General features: G+C 37.9%; 1 protein-coding gene across 2 annotated transcripts in view; it reads right to left on the reverse strand.

The window, feature by feature from the left end:
- Positions 1-16,517, reverse strand: part of PLS1 (plastin 1) — a 77,243-nt gene that overhangs the window by 47,829 nt on the left and 12,897 nt on the right. The window contains exon 1 of one of the 2 annotated variants that reach the window (XM_067540599.1): positions 3,038-3,181. The exons of the other annotated variant lie outside the window; for it this stretch is intronic. The gene's annotated coding sequence lies outside the window, so the exon portion shown is untranslated. Of the gene's footprint in view, positions 1-3,037; positions 3,182-16,517 lie in introns of those variants that run through there. 2 annotated transcript variants of the gene reach the window in all.

A 16,517-nucleotide genomic window follows, 5' to 3' on the forward strand; every position in this document is an offset into this window, starting at 1 on the left:
CCATATACAAAATAAATATATAATACTATATTTTTAATGGCATCCCTACCTTTGGTGAAGTGTGTCAAAATCTGATCAATTAATTTTAAGACAGCTGAAATGATCAGTGAAAACTATTAGATATATGTTGAGATTTGTTTATGAGAGACTGCAAACATCAAGGGAGTTAAGTTTCTTGAAAGAAAAGGAGATGTAGAGGCACAATTAAGGCACATTATCCTCAATTATTAACATACAAGTACAAACTGACCAGCTCCTCTTTTTTTTCTGTCTCATAGTACAAGAATAAGATGATATTCAATGCAATTGAAAAACAGTAAAATAAAGGCTGATCAAATGTGATTCTTCAAGATATAAATTCATCAAACATGGAATTTTCCCATACCCTCCATGTACAGCATTATGAAAGTAGACAAATACATTATTCAGAGGTGGAGGGGAGTTGATGTGCTTCTCTTTCTTCCAAATCACTATGTATTGATTTCTGCTGGAGGCAGATGAGCCAGATTAATTAAAATGATTCTTGACAAATGTATTTTCTGTCAATAAACCTTATTTCTTTTGCTGTATGAGAATGACTATGGAATTCACACGCAAGAGTTATTCATTCTTTATTCAGCATAGCAATTCTGTGATGTATAATATGATCAACATTTTCCATTGTACTGGTATGTTACCTTTAAAAGTAAATATGGGTGGGTCTAGAATTTACCCTTTGTAAATTAGAGATCACAGTTTATGGACTGATTCTGATCTCACTTACATTGGTATAAACTGGAAGCAACTCCACCTTAGTTAATGGAATCATTCCAAGGTAAAATTAATGACTATTAGATCAGAATCAGGCCCAATTTCTACAAAAGAATATACAATCATTTTAAAAAGCTAGCTTTTCACTCAAACAAAACACTTCGTCTCCTTTGCCTGCTGAGTACATAGAACAGCTATGCAAATTCATCAGTAGTATCAGTATCACACAGTTTCGTTAGCATACATCATTCAAGAGGATCTCAGCATACATATGCTTTGTATTGTTGTATTCAGAATCAGTAAGAAAAAACTGCAATAGAAAGGCTGAGTACTGCAGCAGGGCCAACACTAAGATAACATTCTTTCAGAATTACTATTATAGTCAGAGCTGGTAGTGATGACTATAGTTAAGATTGTCTAAGCACTCTGCATTATAAGATCCTGTTTTCAAATGCTTGTAACTTTGTCATTTGGGCTAAAATATTCCATTCTGGGTGTCTGCCTTAGGCTGAATTTTTAAAGGTTTCTGCAAAAGTGGTTTAGCTGTCTCTGAGAATGGGCTTAGGGAAAAATACATTGTTTTTCCACAGTAAGAAAATTCATACAACTGTTTCAGTGAGAAGTTTTATGACTTCCATGCTTTGGAGGATGGCTGGAGAGTCACTCTGGAGTCAGAAGTGCCTACTACTATCCCCATGAAAGTCCATCCAAATTTAGCTGAGTCTCATCAGAGGATGTTAGAGAGTGGCAGCAAAAATTCTCCAAAGATTCCATCTGCACTGAGCATGTTCTATGCCATGATAGCAGCTGCTTGGGAAAGTTCTCCATGAAATTGCTCCTCCTAGCTGCCAGGAGCCACTGAGGTGCAGAACATTAGAATTGAGAGCAGAGAATCTGTGACGGAGGAGGAAAGTAAACTAGAGCTCTAACCACTGGACCATTCTTCCTTCCACCCACAACAATCCCTCACATGCTACAATGCACATAGAAGATCAGCAACATTCTGAAATGGTGGTTCTGTCTGTGAAAATGTGGGTAGAGTAGTAGGAAATAATGCTAGGTAGTTCACATGGGTCTCTCAAAAAATATATCTACAAAAAACACTATGCACCTTACTGCTGTGAAAGGAAGCGGTAACTTCTGTAGTTTATACACCTGGTTGGTGCATAATTCAGACATTTTAGCTACCGTAAGATCACACAGGTAATATGAATAATGTATATTGCCTCCAGGACAGCAAGGGAATCCAATGTGTGTCATTTCTACAATACCACAGTACATCCTGGCCTCCCTGTCTGATACAGTTTTTGGATAAAAGCAATATATACCATCATGCTACATGAGAAGCTTTTTGCTCAGATCAAGATATTTTATAGTCAGACTAGTGTGCTCTACAAAATGTGTCTTTTCCCTGGGTCCTTTTGCATTATACAGCACAATATACTCTAATTCTGTTAAGCAGACTTTACAATTCATTACAGGTTTTCTGCAAAAGGGGACAATATGACCCTTTGTCTGAAGCAACTTCTTCACAAAAGACATTTCTGTGAAGTTAAGCTGCTGTACTTTACATTTACTTAATGAAAACTTTCACACAGCAAAAGTGCTCTGAATTGTTTTGCATTTATATTTATACAAAATGCATATAAATTATTCTTGCAACAAAAACTTGAAATAGCTAAAAAGAAACACAGAAAAACGACGAGTTTCTTCTACAAGCTAAAACTATTATTGCCTCAAACAGTGTGTCACATCCTGCCATATTCTATAGGAACTTGGTGTGAATAAAGCTCCTGGATTTACACAAGTCTTTAAAAGCAATTTCAAAATATCTGAATCAGTAACCATTTACAGGCCTCTTTAAAACTTTGAAGTTGTGACATTATGAAGTTACTGATGTTGTAAATAATCTGAACATATCTGATATAATGATAATAAGATATAGGGACTGAAGCTGGTGCAGGAAGGCTAAGTCGGTGAGGTCTCTTGTGCCAGAGAGTTTTAGTTCCTATCCCGAAGTGCCACAGCAAATTAGCAGGTGGAAACTACTGTGGTAATTAACCAGTTCTCTGGCTGCGCCCCTTCCTGGTTCATGCTGGCCACTTCTTGAGCTATGATGGCTCTTTGCAGCACCTTCAACTCCCAGCACAAGACAGGTTCCAACAAATTTGTGCCCCTGCAACTTCCTTCCCTGCTGAACAAAAGCCAGTGTAGGTAATAGGAGGATTACAACCCAAACCATTATCTTGGCACTTTGTGCTATAAAAAGATAAATTAATTAGCATACCTGTATCAGTTGACAGCTAAACACCACCGAGAAATTAATGTCCAGATAGATGTTAAAATCAATCAAATCAATTGTGAATTTTGTATGGTAGGATTCCAAATAACTCTTCCCCAAAGTGAATGTTTGAAAAAAGGAGTCTGCTAAAGTTTCTGCCTACCCTTGATTTTATCATAGAAGACCTTTGCCTTGGTAAAAGTCCAGTCTATTCTGTGGGTGTGGTATTTAACCTGTCAGTAAAAATGCACAGAAAGAAAATGAAAGTGCAGATGCTGGCTTGGGGTGCTGTTTTTGTTGTTGATGACAAAATGGAAAATAGAATGTTTGAAGTAAATGTTTCAGGTATTCCATATGTGGATTCATTTTTTCACTAACCTCTTAGAATGTTCTGGACCTTTGTAGAATCTTGTGGAACCTTCCAGACTTTCTGAGAAGGACATTTTCCTTGAACCTCCTAGACTGTTAATGGGTTAACATTCTAAGGCTGTCAACTAGTGTAACACTATTTAATACTGGTCCACCCAATGTTGCTGCACAGTTCAATTTCTTGATGTTAGTAATTTCAATTATTCTTAAAATTAAAAAGTTTCTATAAGCTTAGAGGAAACATTTTTTTTAATTTGCTTATATGTAGCATGAATAAATACAGATTTACAGATCCTAGTGTGCAAATTTATCATCTTATATGACAGGAATAAATCATGTATGCAAATTGTGCACTAAAGTCATGGAATGGGCTACAAATGCAATAAAAAATAAGGTATTTAAAAGTTTAGCAAATAGAGGGGCACCGAAGACACTCCTCGCCTGGTGCAACATACAAAGCCCTTTATACATGTAGTGCAGAGAGGAGCTTTAATTACATACGGTGATTAGATTAGCTACCACAATAGAGTAGATTTTCACAGTATAGACAGACCCTTATTAAGTCTGCAGGCTGACAAATTGAAGCAGTAATCTTAAACAGGGTATATCTACACTGTGAAGTTGATTTATTTTAAATTGACTTTCACCCGCCGAAGTTTAGAAGTTGCAGAAGCGTGATCACACCACGCTCATTGCACTGAGGGATTGCATCCCCACTAGCTGTGCTTGGGTCGACGATCAAAGCAGTACACCGTGGATAGCTATCCCACAGTACAACTACCCACAGAGGCTTTTGGGAAGGTTGTTGTTCTCCCATGATGTAATGTACTCCTTCCCCCCCCCCCTTCTTGTTCCAATCCAAACAAACAGACGATTGCCTTTTCGCACCATTTTTTCAAACCCTTTATTCTCTGATGCATGCACGCTATTGCCTGAGAGGAATGGAGCCCACTCAGCTCTGCTATTGTAAGCATCACAAATACCTCACAACTTATTCTGCAGTATTTTCAGGAGCGAGACAGGAGCTGCAGCGCTGAAAATTATGATGTGACAGAGACCACCTTGCTACAAGCCATAGAACAAAACAATTCCCGTTTGCTGCAGGCTGTCAGGCACCATCTGCAGTCAGTGGAGTGCTGCTTCTGGTCCTGGGAAACAAGCAGTGACCGGTGGGATGGCATTGTTATGAAGGTGTGGGATGATGAGCAGTGGCTGCAGAACTTTTGAATGCGAAAGGCCACTTTCTTGGAACTTTGCAGAGAGCTCTCCCCAGCCCTGAAACACATGAATACCTGCTTGAGACTTGCTCTGACAGTGGAGAAGAGAGAGGCCATCCCTCTGTGGAAGCAGGCAATGCCAGACTGCTACCGGTCAGTTGTGAATCAGTTCGGAGTTGGTAATCCACTGCGAGGGCAGCTGTGATACAAGTGTGCCGGGACATTAATAGACTTCTGCTAAGAAGGGTAGTGACTTTGGGAAATGTGGAGGACATAGTGGGAAACTGTTCCACAATGGGGTTCCCAAACTGGGGGGAAGGGGGAGTACAATAGATGGCATACACATCCTTATCTTAGTCCTGGACCATATTGCCACAGAGTACATAAATCGAAAGGGATACTTCTCAATGTAACTTTCTCTCAGCCCCACACCCTACTCCCAAACACCTAGAGCTATGAGCTATATACAGAGTGGAAGGGAGCTGGGCCAGTGTATCACACCCAGCACTGAACTTTGAGATGAAGGAGAGGCTGGTGTGGTACTAGTACTGTCCCAGACAATTTCATACATATACAGAGTACTGAAACAACAGGACTCGGGTCCATAGCACTGGATGCCAAAATCTGAACTCTGAACTCTTCCAGGAAATCCAGACTGGCTGTCTCTCTAACTAAACCTAAAGCACCATGTCATGCTGTCTGGAACGGTTCGTGACCATGAGTGCCAACCTTAGGGCAGACTGTCAAAAAGCAGGCAGACACCTCAAGCTGGTGGTATGTTCTAGAATTAGATTTCATCAACACAGTAACAAATGAGAACTCCTGAAGCACTACAACAGTTATACCAGGGAGTCACAGATAGTCCCCTTGGGCATTCTATCTTGCCACCCACGCAAGCTGGACTTAGGCTATGTTCAGACTGACAGCGGCAAAATCGCTGCCGCCAGATCGATCTTTCTTGATCAATTGAGCGGTCAGTGAGACCTGCTCAATCGATCAGGAAGTCGACTGAGTAAGTCCACCCCCTCAAGTAGTATAGCGCTGAGCCGACGGGAACTCTGCATTGTTTGCGTAACTCCCGTCGACTGCGGCCAAATCGCACGGTAAGTGTGAACCAGTTCTTAGTGACAAATGGTCATTTACGCTAAAGATTACAAAATATTCGGATTGCTCCCAGTCCCAGCAAGAGATCAGTCACTGACCCCAGGTCAATTTATACCTCAGATCTCATATTAAAGACAACACTCATAGATAATCCTATAGTAAACTAACTAAGGATTTATTAACTAGGAACAAAATGAGAGAATTATTTATAGGTTAAAGTAAGCAACACATATACACAAATGATTTACAGCCTATGGTTCCAAAAGATGACAGAGATACAGTAATCTGTAGCAATGAATGTCTTTTAGGGCTAGGGATCTCTACTTTTGTTTCCTAGCTCCAGTCCCATGAGAGTGCAAACAGCTAAGAGATGAAGAATTTTCATGTTAGCGATCTTTACTTCCCTCTTCCAGAATTCAAGTTGATGGGACAAGTTTCCTCGCACATAGTATCTTCATGGATGTGAGAGGGCCATTAGCCCTGTTGTTGTATGGCTCACTCAGTTTTTATAGTCCTTCTTGAACCACTCTTCCTGCCTGGGTTCACAAGTTCAGAGCAGGCATTTTTATAGTTATAAAGCAAAACATACATATCACCTAATAGTATGGGAAACAGATATTATAAGTAAGATTAATGTATGCAGCAACTTACAAGTATTTTATAGAGTCTAAACACTAAACACATCTTTACAAGTCTAACATCTATCTTGAATAATTCTAACATACAGGTGAGCTGTTCTGGTTTCCATCTATGAATTTGTCAGTACTCAGTTGATGCCTGCAGCCTTGACAAGAGCTGGCAACTGGTCTACCGTGTCACACACTGCAGCAAGCTTTATTATGCAATAAGCATGTTAGACACAGAATGTTTGATGGGCACGCACACACACAAAAAAAAAACCTGATTAAAAACCAGAGTAGGAAATGGTCAGTGATGTAATCCATTTGGTTATTAGTTTCTGTTCTGAAACAGAAAATCTCTATTCAAAATCCAACTTCAATTTTCTCATGACATTATTGAGATTAAATTAAAATGCTAAAATGTTAAATTAAAACGCTAAAATGCTAAAATATTAAGAGTTTAGCTTGTACTAACAAACACAAGGATGTTTTAGAGTTAACATTGCCAACTGTGTCCTCAAGTCACCCTTTTATGCCTAGGGTGATCTTACATATCAAGTTTACTGCAATAGCAGGAATGAGTAAAAGATGGAATGGCAGCCTTAACCCTAAATATCCTTGCTTTTCTCAGTTTAAATTAGATTTATGCAGATATTCTCTCATCATCATGAAGGTAGAATTATATACGTAACTCCCACTAATGTTAATAGGAATTTCCAGCATAAATATCATAGCTATATATCAGGTAAAGAGACATATCCTGAAATCTGTACTTAGTCATTAACTTCACAGAGAATTTTGCCCAAGGATTCAGTAAAACTTGAATCAGGAACTCAAGATTTGACCCAATAACTTCACTCTGCTCTCATATAACACCTTTCAAAGATCTTTCAGCACTTTAAAGACATTAAGATTCAAACAACTTTATGAGGTAAGTGTAAATTATTATACGCATTTTACAGATGGGTATAGTAAACTATAAAATGCAGCTCAGCACGACATAGCAAGTTAGTGCCAGAACAGAAAATAGTACCTTGAAGCAGTAATGGCAACCTCAAGTGTTCAAAATTCATGATTCATCCCCTCCCCTGCCAATCATTAGATATGCTTAAAGAAACATGAGATTTTTAAAAATAATAAATGCTGGGTTCTACTTGCCTTCTGTTTTCTGAGACTTGACATTACACTCAGTCACATTATCAATCTTTTGTCCACTATCACACAGGCTGGAAACATATTTAGTTTTTTTATAAAAACAAACAGAGATTCATACATAACCCCACAACTCTTGGAGCTGTGGCTTTTAGAAAAACATCAAATATTGTGAGACTCATGATAAAATCATGAGAGTTGGCAACACTGCAAAAAGTCTTGACGTAACATCTGCTGTTCTATCCAATAGACCACACTTCATCTTTAAATATCCCATGTCTAAAAGTGATAAACCCCCTTCATCTTAGTCAGTTCAAACACTAACCTATATCAGTCAAATATTTTCTTCATCCCAACACACACACATATATAAGAAGAAGAGGAAAATAATCAGAAAGGGAATAAGAGAAATAAAAAATGAAATAATTAGTTAATACCTTCCCCAGCATAACCTAATAGTTTCCTGCTTCCCCAGTAAGTGCTTATCATAGTACATTTTACCATCAATGTTTGTTGCTGCTTTTAGTAAATTATATTTACACACCTTTAGTGCTGTATAGATAATCTTTTCAGATCCCCTTACTGAACTGTGAAATCCAGAAAACTGCAGTTTACTTAATGGTATAGTCATAGGGTATCTGGCTATAAAAGTTTTTCTGTAATAAAAACATCACTCATATTTCATTAATCCCTTCTGCCAGGCAACAATCCCTTTTCCCAACATTCCCAAGCCTCTATTTGCTCTAGATTCAGTGCTGTTTAAGAGGTAGAACTGGTTGTACCCAGTTGTTTTTCACTGAAGATTCTAGCCTTCCATACTAGTTATAACTTCAGAAATTGTTTGTCCTTTAAGACATGAACATTATGACCCATTTTTCCTCTCTTTGGGATATGACAATACTAATGTGGTTAGCACTAGACATCTTAAAATCCTATGAATAAAGCAATCAGTGAACAAAGTAGCTTGATAGGCAGTGGGTGGTCTAAGCTTGGTGTAGCTGTCATCAGTCTCCAGGAAACCATATATTTCTCTCCCAACATGCCTGATCTCTGCTAGTCTCTGAAGTAAGAGTCCTTAGGTCACTACAGTCACTAGAAATCCTGCTGACAACCATGGGGCTAGCCCTCACTAATGAACTTGTTTTAAGGTCACCCCAGAAGTTAATCATGTAATGATCTTTAAGTATAGTAATACAAAAGTACAAAGGTCTCTCTCCAGCAGTACATCTGACATATACATGTATGGAAATCTAATTCATTTCAGTTATTGTTAACACATAGTACCAAGTAAATTTATATTGTCAGGAAGCTTTTTCTTATTAATTATAAGATGGAAAATGGCCTTCTGTTATCCTGCTAATTCCTGTCCAGCTCTACATGGTTCAAAAGATTATTAGAAGATTAGACTGATCGGATACTACGTTATGAGCAAACCAGGATTTTTCTTCATGGAAAATTCATTGGGATTTTTTTCATTGTGGAAGTCCCTTCTTTTCCCTCACTTTAGCAATCTATAACTGAAAGTTAGTGGAAAAGGCAGTACTTTAAATCCGTATGTCCTCTGCAGATTTGACAGATATAGAAACGTTATCCATTATTCAGTTCATGGCCTTCAGAAGATACATATTTGTTAAATTTGGGTTGATAAATAGTGTTTGGTAATGAAGAAGAGGCAGAGAAGTTTTATTGCTCGAAGCTCCAGAAGCCAGTTTGTTTGGAAACATATGAAGTTCACTTACTGGTACTGTTTCACATAATCAAACAATAAATTTAGTCCTGGCAAAAGGTTACGAAATCGGTGTTGCCACATCTGATGATTTTATTGTGAATGTCATGATATTTGATATTTTTCTTCAAAGCCCCAGCTCCACATGATTAGCTGAGAATCGCAGCTTTAATTTTTTTAAACAGTAAGTTTTTAGCCCTCATGGTTGTGGAGAAATACTTTAAAATGTTGCCCATATTCACCCAAAAGGTCAGAAACCAGAAGACAAATAAAATGATTCCCAAATTGTTCATTTAAAAAAAATCTCATAATTTTTAAGCAAAATTTATATTTTTTTGACGCCTGACTTGTGTGTTTTTTGAATAGTTAGGGTTTGGAAATACTGCAGACTGGCATTCCTCACTATTTATCAACAGAGCAGATATAACAAAGGCAGCAGTAAGGGAAACCTCCTCCAGATGAGGCCAAAAGTTCCTGGCTGCTGCAAGGAGGAAGTCTATATTACTCAAAGGATAGCAGGAGGAATGGGGGGCATTGCAGATGTCTCTTGCCACTGGCAGATCCCTGACATCTTGGGTTACTGGATACTGAACTGTTTGCCACTTCTGCAGTGAGGCAAACAGTAAATATTAAGAGGAAACTGCATGAGTGAAAGCTCAGCGAATATCTATTTCCTTATGTGTGCAGCACATAGGTACTGTGATGGGGTATACAAACCCCACACTGGGCAACATAGGGTTAATGAGCTAATGTGGGAGAAAAAGTTCAGGTGGCAGACCAGAGAGAAGAACAGATCTCCAGTCCTTAGTTCCTGGAGCAAGGCCTGGCTAGAGGCAAAGGCTCCTTAGTCAATTACTGCCAGGTGACCCCTCCTGAAGGAAGTAAGGGAGGGAAGACCTGTTGTGATGTGACTATATTTTGACACTAGCCCGTAAACCAAGTTGGGGCCTACTGCTTTACGGGAGCGCTCTGAGGGAAATGGACTCTTACCTCACCTGTGGGATGTTTCATTTGTAGTTACTTCATTTGTGTTTACTGACAAATCCCAGACAGGGCAAACTCTTTGGGTCACCTGGAGGGCTGAGCCTCTTAAGACTGGACTGAGGTTCTGAAACACCAGGACACCGCAGAGCAGAACCCAGATGAGTGCTGGCCCCTGACTCGGGAGTGTTCTGGTGTAGGAACCCTGGTGACAGCACTTTACAGTGTGTTACACTAAGGGCTGGTCTACCCTAAAAAATTAGGCTGACCCAGGTATGTTGCCCAGTAGTGAGAAAAATCCACACCCCTGTGCAATGTAGTTAAGCTGACCAAAGTCCCTGTATAGACAGAATTTTTCCGTCAACCTAGCTACCATCTCTTATGGCACTCTCTTGTGGTAGCATGTACACTGAAACGCTACAGTGTCACAGCTGCAGCAGCTGTGCCACTGTAGCGTTTATGTATAGACATAGCCTAACTGACATATATTAATCTCACACAATTTTTAAAATTGATCTTTTTCACTGTTAATAACTATTCTTCGTAAGCTTACATTGGGAATCTGTTCTCTTTGTGATTTTATTTCTTCTTCACAATGTGCTAAATTAAAAACAAAACAAAACAAAACAAAACAAAAAAAACTCAGTCCCTATTTAAGTGCCAAGATAAATGCATCTTTGAAAATCCAGCCATCAGTGTCACAATGGAAGCTACTAGGCAGTTTGAAAATCTGGTTCCAGTTATGTGTGGTGAGTCCTTTTGAAAACCTGGTTCCACGGGTTTGCTATTTACAGGGGTGCCTATGCGGGTGGAATTGTTAATTTTTTTTTTAAATGAGCATTGAAGTATTTCTTCTAGAAAGGGTGAACACACAAAGAATTCCATAATTTTACAAACAGGACAAAGTATAATTTTGGCCCATCTAATTTTGACAGAGCCCTATTATTTCTCCATGGTATGTGAATGTGTATATGTGTATTATTCCTGTGCTAACCTGATATGGGAAGTACAGACTCTTTTAACAATGGCTGGAAGATTGACTGGTTTCACTGAAAAGTCTGCATATTTTACTGAAATCTTCTTTTTAAATCCTCATCATTGGATCACAGCAGAAAACATTCAATTCAAGGATACATTATAAAGGCCATGCAAAATCCTGAGGAAAACTTACCAGCCTCCGACTCACAAACTCATCCATCCTTACCGTCACAAGAAAAACATCTAATATTTTATTCACTTGTGGCAAATCAGTGAGTAGAATTTTGCATGGCTGCATCAGAGGGATAATTTTCTGTTTTCCAGCATTGAAAAAACACTTATCTCACAAAACTGTATTGATCAGGGTATACAAACTTAAAATGACTTACAATTTTTAAAGACATTATTTGATATTTAAAGGTTTCATCATCATTCTTCCTGCACCATCAGGTATATAAGGTCTACTAAAGGTTTACTCTAAATTAATGACTTAGAATTCCACAATATGAAGAAAGATATGCCTTAAACTTCACCTCACCAATTATAGAACACTGTACTTATTATAGCTCAAATCCTGTAAGCCTGCCACTCAGATTACCCTTACTTTACATTTTGACTTTTCGCTCAGCTAAATATAGATTCCGAGTATTCTGGATATCAACATAAATTTATAATATACTTGTTTAAAAATAGGCTTTTAAAATGCCTAACAGTGAAATATGTGACAGTTTGTGCAGATTCATAGTCTGAATATAATGGTACAGTATTCCCCAAGTTTGCAAGACATAATAGTAATAATTACAGCCTTTCCAAGTTGTGATGTCTTTTTGCTTTCTATTTAACTATTAGCATTTCTAACATTGCAATATAAATCAATCAATCAGGAGTGCCCCCAATTTAAAGTGGAATGTTTCAGCCAAGCACAACACATTTTCCATTACAGTTCTTACACATTTTGTAGCACTTGAGGGAGCAAAGTTCCACACATGAAACAAAGCTAAATTGTATAAGAAGAGTTCCTCTCACTCATAAAGCAATAAAATATGCTTGTCATTGTCATCCTGTTGACAATTCAGCTTCCCTACAGAGATAAGATGTAGTTCTCGGAGAGAGGACTTTGAGATACAAAATTTCTACTTTCAGTTTTATGTAAATACAATGAAATAGGTGTAAATTTTAGACTTTCCATTTATAACATTCTGCCCTTAGGGGCTGATCCTGCTCCCACTGAAGTCAATGGGATCACTGCCATTGACATAAATGAGTGTTGGATCAGGCTCTTACAGAGTCCTTTTCATCTGAGGAGATCAAAACACTTTACATAAATGAGCATTACTATTGCCAAAATGTACAGATGAGGAAACTGAGCCACAGAAGTTTAATGACATCCAAAATTACATAGCCAGTTAGTGGCAGAGCCATGAAATAATTAGATCCCCTAATTCCTAAATCTCTGCTCTTGAAATTAGAAAATTATTATATTTTTAGTTAGTTCATAAAACATATTTAAATTATATTAGTTTATTTTAAAATAAACCCCCTTAACAGGGAGGAGTCCATAGTTTTAAACTTCACTGCAATGTATGTGAACTACTTACAATGTTACTTCTATCTACTACAATACTAAAACTCATGCTTACCTTTTATATATTTTACTTCAAATCACTGTAGGCCAGATTTTGCCACACTTATTCTGTACCTTACTCTGGTGAATAGTCCCACTGAAAACAGGATCTGGCTGTAAAATTCTGGTGCAACATATGTTGACAAGGTAGTCACACAATGATGAACATTAATCCTATTAAGTGTAATACCTTGATCTTAATTCATTTGCTTCTTAAAAAGCAATGGCCATGTATACTGGGAATAAGTTATTTGGCACATCACCACCATAAATGTTTATTGGAGGAAATTCTATGATGCAACACAAAGCTGTGCATTTATTTTTAAGCCATTTTCACAGATATCATCTCAAAGCACAGAAACAGTGAGGCTGTCAAGTACAGTCTTATTAATAAGGAAATTGAGAGGGCTGATACAGTCATCCAGTGGCATCATGTTTGATTGCCACTTAGAGGACTGGCTATGCTGAATTTTGGTCTCAGTTACTCTCTTAGGCTGGCAGGTACTGGTACTTCTGCACTGGCACTATGTTGAGTCACAGAGATAGTAGCCTCTTGTGTTGCTCTCAAGTTGCCCCCACTGACCTCTATTCAGAGCAGCTTTGATGGATTTAGTAGAGAGCTGTGTCTAGCCCTCCCTGGCCAAATTGAGAGTTGGTGTGATCTGGGAGCTCTGAGAGTGAGAAAGGGAAAAAATAGGTGTTCCTAGAGGAAATATAAATAATGACCTCAGGAATCCTAAGCATAATTTGAGATAACTTTTTAAAAGTTCAGGTAAAAAGAAGCTGTTGCATTTCCATTTGTATATATGTTTTACAAGAGAGAACATCTTAATCTATCTACAGCACATGCAGGCAAAAGTTGAAGTTGGTTTTGATTTATATTTTTGTTTGGTGTTGTTTTTTTGTTTGTTTAGCTTTTTTGTTTTATTTTGGGTTTTTACTATAATAATATTGACATTATGGGAGGTCTGCACTTACAGGAAAAGTAATATGCAAAACAATTAACCATTGGCTGACTGAACCAACGGAGCACATTAGAGACAAATTTTAGTTTTCAATATGAGTTGCCTATATCATGCTTTAATGGCAAGTTTTAGCCTGTAGAAAATGTTAAAGCTAAATTTTAAACCTCTGACAAAATGGGATCTGTGATGGAAATCTGATCTCTACTAATGTACATCACTAAATTAGACTCAGAAAAGTGTTTAGTTTTAAATTGGACTTATATTTGAATTTAGAAATTGTACTTAAAGACAGTTGAAACTTGGCTGTAGCCAAATGCGGTTCTCATATAGTTTTTATTTTTTTATTAGAAACAAGGTGAGTTTTTTTTTATTTTAATTTTTTAAATTTTTATAGTGAGGATAATTAACCATTGGAACAACTTACTTAGGGATGTGGTGGATTTCTCTACCACCTGAAGTATTTAAATTAAGACTGGATATCTTTCTGAAAGATCTGCTGTAGCTCAGCTAGATATTAAATATTTTAAATATCTTTTTAACTATAAGGATAGTTAAGCTCTGGAATAGGCTTCTAAAGGAGGTTGTGGAATCCGCATCATTATAGATTTTAAAGAGCAAGTTAGACAAACACTTGTCAGGGATTATCTGGTGTACTTGGTCCTGCCTTAGCACAAACGGCTGGACTGGATGACCTCTCGAGGTACCATCCAGCCCTACATTTCTATGATTCTATGAGTATGCATTTTATGCAGGAACCACTTGGTAAAGTTCTATAGCCTCTGTTAGGCAGGAGGTCAGACAAGATCATCATAGTGGTCCTTTCTGACCTTAAAATCTATTAATTCTCTAAGTATCCTATGCTGAAGGGTGAACACATTTAACTCATGGGCCTTATCTACAGTAAACTAGTTTCCCGAAAATGTCTTGCCATTGCTACTACCAGTAGACAGGCACTGTTGGTGGCAACATTGGAAAGTTTTAGGGGAAAAAGTCCAGTGTGGCCACTGCCATGGAGTCTTTCCTCAACTCAAAGCAGACCAAACATACCCCAGATTAGTGCAAGGAGAGCAATAGAACTTTCTTCAATATCTGGATATACTTTTTAACTAGATGACCAACCATGTAATATAAATTTTGCTAACAATCTGTGCTAAATGTGAAAGAGGATGCGAGGAACATTTTTCTACTAATATTTAATAATATATTAACTTCAAGATCAAGAAATTTCAAGTCGCTCTGTACCCTTTTCATGATGGTTGTGTGATCAAGCATATTACAGTGTATCATAGAGGCTAAGTCTGCTTTCACCTACACAAGTGTAGACTCATTGATTTCAGAGGAGTCGTGTGATTGTAGTTCAGGGCAGAATTTAATTCTATGTAATCTGTTCTTAATTTGCTATCACTAATCCCTGGTCTTGTTTTATAACTATGAATATTAACCAGAAAATATGTCATTTGGAAGGTATGAGCACATTTAACAATAGAAATCTTATAGCATCACTGGAATAAAACAGGTGAATGAAATATTTTCCAGACTTTTCATTTCAGTTGAATCCTTTCACAATGATTAGTTTTGATGAGCCCCACATGTACAAAAGCAAAGTCTCCATTATGTGAGGGCGTAGCAGGAACTACACAGCAGTTTAGGTTTATGTCAGTCCAGTTGTACTTGGTTTTATCCAAGGTAGTTATAGAGCCATAGCATAGAATCTGGGTGGTAGATACTCTCTCAAACTGTTCAATAGTATTTACCTGCATTTAAGTGGCAGTGAAAAAGATGTAAAATTCTTTTGAAAATTCTGAGAAAAGGAAATCCCTTTTGATCTGGTCCTTACAACTGAACATACAGTTCTTAAAATAAGAGAGGAGCAAACACACAAGCTTCAAGAACTTGGTTGTATGCCACAATCTAGTAAATCTCTTAATTGTGTGTAACTTTAACCGCATAAGTAGTCCCACTGACTTTAAGGGAACTACTCATAGGCTTAAAACTAGCTATGCTGGACTAACTAACTTTGCTGGACTGGGGCCAGGGCCATAGAGAATAATTTTTGATCAGTACAGCCAAATTGTTATTACAGATGGTGATGATTAAAACTGAATTATCCTTTATTTCTTCTATCTACATATTTATTCAGTTAGAAAATAGTAATGCTAAATAAAGAACTGCAGGCAAAATATAACATCAAAGTCCAAATCCTGGTCTTACTGAGCTCAATAACAAAGCACCCATACATTTAAATGGGACCGTGTTTAGCCCCAAATATGCTGGTATTTTGGAATCTCAACTCCAGGTTCTGAAATCAGTTCTATGCTGGTAGAGACTATGAGCATGGTAGAAACTGCACAGTGAACCTCTTGAGGAAAGGAGGACCTCATATTACTCTCCTAACCTACTTTGCATACTGTCAGGAGTGGCACTGTGCAATGGTATGTGTACCTCACCCAGGTCCTGAATGGGTTAATGTGGGCCTGCTTGTCCACTTTGCTATCTGGCTGCACCTGGAGGGTAGGCCAAACTTAAATGAACATGAGTCCCAGATGGCGAAGGAGCTGGTGGGTTACTATAAACAGAGGAAGTTCAAAGCAGGGGCTAAACTAATGGGCTGTCAGAAGGCTGAAAAGGCTGGGGTAGGATGAAGGGAGATGGAAGATTTTTTCACCCCAAATGAAGTCACTCTGGAAATTGAAAAAGAGTTTATTAGAGAAGGAGAATGGATATAAAGTAGGGAGGGGGAAGAATACAGT

The sequence above is a fragment of the Emydura macquarii genome, unplaced genomic scaffold (genome assembly GCF_026122565.2).
Source record: "Emydura macquarii macquarii isolate MOO-44397 ecotype Brisbane River unplaced genomic scaffold, CSIRO-AGI_Emac_v2 contig_18, whole genome shotgun sequence".
Taxonomy (NCBI): domain Eukaryota; kingdom Metazoa; phylum Chordata; order Testudines; family Chelidae; genus Emydura; species Emydura macquarii.